The sequence below is a fragment of the Lactuca saligna genome, chromosome 4, assembly GCF_052625555.1.
Source record: "Lactuca saligna cultivar CGN05327 chromosome 4, ASM5262555v1, whole genome shotgun sequence".
Lineage (NCBI taxonomy): Eukaryota > Viridiplantae > Streptophyta > Magnoliopsida > Asterales > Asteraceae > Lactuca > Lactuca saligna.
In genome coordinates this window covers 164,584,818-164,589,513 of record NC_136420.1, presented here as the reverse complement: position 1 = coordinate 164,589,513, position 4,696 = coordinate 164,584,818, and positions in this window count along the sequence as shown.

The window sequence follows — 4,696 nt, the reverse complement described above, 5'->3', positions numbered from 1 at the left end:
CTTACATTTTCCCATTACTTTCATATTGTGACAGTTCCACTTGATAGTTAATGCAAACTACTTTTGTGTTAAGATAGTTATAAACTAGGGAAAACTTACATCTTTTCAAATGAAAAACAGAACGATTGGGTCTAGTACATTCAGTAGAAAGGGACCTATAATGCTAACTTTATGATTCCTTAATGTATACATCAGGGATATATATTAATCGCATCCGACAGGTAATAGGATGTGTGTCTTCAGCTTCATTTCATGTTCCTTGTTTGGTTGTGGGCTTAGAGCAGATTCACCCAGCCTATTATCCATTCGATCTTAGCTATATATATGTTCCGTATACACTAAGTCATCATAAGGGGTTCCAAGTATGGGTCGGGTCATAGGACACTAATTCAATGCACATTTTTCTAGTACAAAACATATTGTTCAAATAGAACATTTGGTATATAAAACTAGAAACTTAACAGTAAAAGGTTTAATCCATTTTATTAAAACAGTATAACTTAAAGGACCCTAAGTGGTTAATTCTATAATACCTTGGTCTATACATTAGGGTTATATATAATTAATACCTGATAGGTAGTTAGATGTGTGTTTTCCACCTTACTTCATGTTCCTTCTTTGGTTGTGGACTTAGGACATATTTACACAACTAACTATTTATTCGATATTAGATTATATATAGCTAGTATAAACCAAGTGATTATAGAAGGAACCATTGTGGTTACCATTTTTACTAAAATAAATAAGGTTTTTCTGAAAGAATTTTTTCATCGGATATAAAGGAACTATTGCAGTTAACTCCGTGAGTACCAAATGAATACACCAGGGTTATATACAATGATGATCTAACAAACGATAGGAGGTGCGTCTTCCGCCTCATTCCCTATTCCTTGTTTTGTTGTGGGCTTAGGGAAGATATACACAATCGATTGTTTGTTTACTCTGGGTTTTATATAACTTGTACCCACTTAGCACTCATAGAAAGGATTTTAGAGTCATTTTTACTTATCTTTCATCAAAGCAGGAAATATAGGATTTTATGGAGGAATAGACAAACTTTTCTAAAAGAGAATTTACAACTTACTATAACATTCTTACAACTTACTTACATCACTAAAATCTTATGAACTCGCCAGCTTAAATGCAAATCAACTCTTTCAAAATAACTTGTATTCTTAGGAAACTAGTAGACAGGTACGCACGCTGGGAATTCAGAAGATGGAGCATCATAGCTTCAAGTCTTGTTTTGTTATTTACATATGTAGTCTATGTTTTGTAAACCACATACTTTTTAACCACTTTCTTTCAAATGAAATGGTTGTTTATTACTTTGATTACTATGATGCATGTCCTATGATACTAAGCATGACATCCTCTGCCCCCGAACGTTTCCACCGTTCTGGTTTTGGGGTGTGATAGAATGTCCAACTCAACTCGTCGAGTTATCGCACAATTAAACCCATCGGGACAAACCTTCACTAACTCGTCGAGTCAGGCCATGGACTCGGTGAGTCCCTTTGATCAGATTCCTCATTCAGACTATTTAAGGCAGATCTATCACTCCAAACACAGGATCTACCATTCTAAGGGTCGATTTTCATGTAAAGCTGCAAGCTTTACGTTCAAACATGGCATATAAGGCTCATAATGCCAATACATTGTCCAACAAGGTACCAAAACCAATAACTCTTTATTTGAATGAATAAAGCTTGAGCCTTTGGACCCTATGGACCTCACAAGGTCCAGATCTGAAGTCTAGACCTAGAAAGGGACACTATGAACTCATATCTCAAGAAAAGTTGATATAAAGCCCTAATCATCAAAACATGAGATCTAATCACAACAAGGAGAAAGGTGGGAACTTTTTACCATCTCCAGAAGCTCTTGGCTGAAATAACACTTATCCGTTGGCTCCCTTCTTGTTCCTTGATGACTCCTTCCCTCCTCTTCAAAAGAGATGTACGACAAGACCCCAAAACTAGCTCTTTTCACACTCTCTAGCTCCAAAAGGATGTTAGGGTTTACTCTCACTGAAGGTGAGCCGCAAATGAGGCTACAAGTTTCCTTATATAGGCCCCAATCCTGGGAAATTAGGGTTTCTCAGCTCAGCACCTACTCGACAAGTCAACTCTTTGACTCCTTGAGTCCACTCATTAATTCCACGTGGCCAACCCGACCTGACTCGGCGAGTTAGACTCACAACTCGTTGAGTCACTCCATAAATCTCAAAAATAAACACACATTAATTCATCTGAAAGTCCAGATGTTATGGCCTTAGGATTCTTGATTTAGCCTTACTTCCTGTTCCTTTTATGGTTGTGTGCTTAGGGTAGAATCACTTATTCGATTATCTATCGAATCCAACACAATGTACGTTTGGCATATGCGAGGTGATGAAAGTGTTAATGGAGGTTTCATGGGTCGTGAGTGGGATTTGTTGAAGTCCTAGTAAAATTAGAAGTTATGGTTTCTCTTTATGATTGTGTTTTTGGGTGCGTGTTCACTAAGCTACGACTACCACATCTTGAGAATCCACTTTATAAGGAGATTTCCCCACACTACTACCCTAAGACACATGATATGCAGATGGAATATAATTCGAACATAATAGCAGGATAATCCAAAGATACAACTACAAATATGGATACAAGACAGTAGCAATAAAATCATAAATAAATATGGATACGAAAACAAAAGATGCGCACCTGCAACATCAGGAGCTGCTCGTCTCTCCTTTGTAATCAATTAGATGGCCTTGCTCCTCGGGTAGGTGTCTGAACCTCATCTGGCTTCCTCTCAATCTAAAAGATGATGTCTTGGGCCTCTTGCTTTCTCCCGCGGATGTCTGAACCTCATCTGGCTTCCTCTTCCTGTCCACCTCTAAGTTGATCTCCCTCTCCTTAGTTCGAGCGATCATATTCTCCAGCATCTTGCTGCTGGATTGGCTCACAAACTACCTGATGTCGCTCCTCGGTCTCTCGTGATATCGTGTCTTCTTAATCTCCTTGTTTGCTACATACTAAGGAACAAGAAGTTCCCTCTCACTGAACTTGGTGGTGATCTGCACAACTATCTATGTAGTCTGCTGGAGGTCCTTGAACTCACGTGCTAACTGCTTCACCTCAATCACTGGTGTAAACTCAGCCCTAAACCTAGCCAAGAAGTCACTCCAAGTCATCGTGTCCAACGCGTTATCATCCCCATAAGCATGTACAACCTCCTCCTACCAATCATGTGCCATGTCCTTCATAAGATAAGAGGCAAGTCGGACCTTATCCCCCTCGGGACACCTGCTAGAACGAAAGGCATTGGTGACATCTTCCAACCACCGACTTCTAGCAATAGGGTTCTTAGCCTCACAATAGTCTGGAGCTCCACAGGCTCTAAACTCCCTGAATATCAACGTGTACGTCCCCATCATGGCCGTCATCTCGGTGCAGAACGCACTCAACCTCTTGTCCAAAATTTCCAAAATGCCCTCCTTGACCATACCAAAGATCATAATAGCTTGGTTCAAAATGGTATGTGTAATCTCAGCTAAAATAAACTCTCTCATCTGCTCATTGAGTTGCCTGTCTCTAGAGCCCGAGCCTGATCTCTCCCCGGTACCTGAATCGCCAACTGGTCTAGTACATACCGTCACCATACTACAACATAACATTACAACCATCACTATCGAGGGATCACACACACACACACACTACAAGCTTCTTGGTTTTAACTTAACCCTCCTTGAATCGAGTACGTATCCTCTACTTTCAGTAGTACGGGTCAATACTGATGGGTTTTGAGCATTCTAACACTTCCTAAGTGTACATGCAACCCTAATAAACCTTGGATCTATGTTTGTCTAAGATACATGCAAATAATTATTTTTCCAAGGTTCATATCCTAACTAGCATGGCATGGGGAACATGAATCAAATAAAGCTAGTAGAAATACTTACCTTGTAGTAGTAGTTGATTGCTTGGAGTTTTAGAGCCTAACACCAATAGTGTGAATGCCTCAACTAGAAATGACAAATCACCACAAACTTGGAACTTTGAGAGAATAGTCACTACTATCTTGAAATCGGCCCTCTTGCTTTACTCACCTCAACAAGTGTCAACTATTTTGATTTCAAGAACCAAAGCCTCCTTTATATAGTGTTGTGGATTAGGGTTACATCCATGTAAACCCTAATACCCATGTCTCTTGATTTCCATGAGATCCATGGGTTAAAGCTCCATGGAGTATCCATGGACTTTTTCCATGCAAGCCTAGCCCATTCCAAATAAGCATTAGCCCACACTATATAAATATAGAAGCCCATATTTAATTAGTAATATCTTTGATCTCTAAATTAATCCTAGATTAATTATAGTTCAATACTAATTAAATAATATGATCTTATATTAATATATTAGAACTTATAAAATATTAATAAATCATAACTTGTACTATTTTCAAAATATTATCCATGAATTGTTCGGGTGAAGTGCAACCCAAATGGACCATGTTGGGTCGGGTCAAGTACATACCAAATATAGTTATGGACTTAGACACTATATCCAACACATACTACCTTCCACATCTATCTGTACATTCCTCAATAATTGCCTAGACTCCACCAAGTCCCTTTCACTACTATTACTACTCCTAGTATTAATCTCATCCTAGGCTTGCCCTAGGGTAATCACCATCCCATTCTCCACCA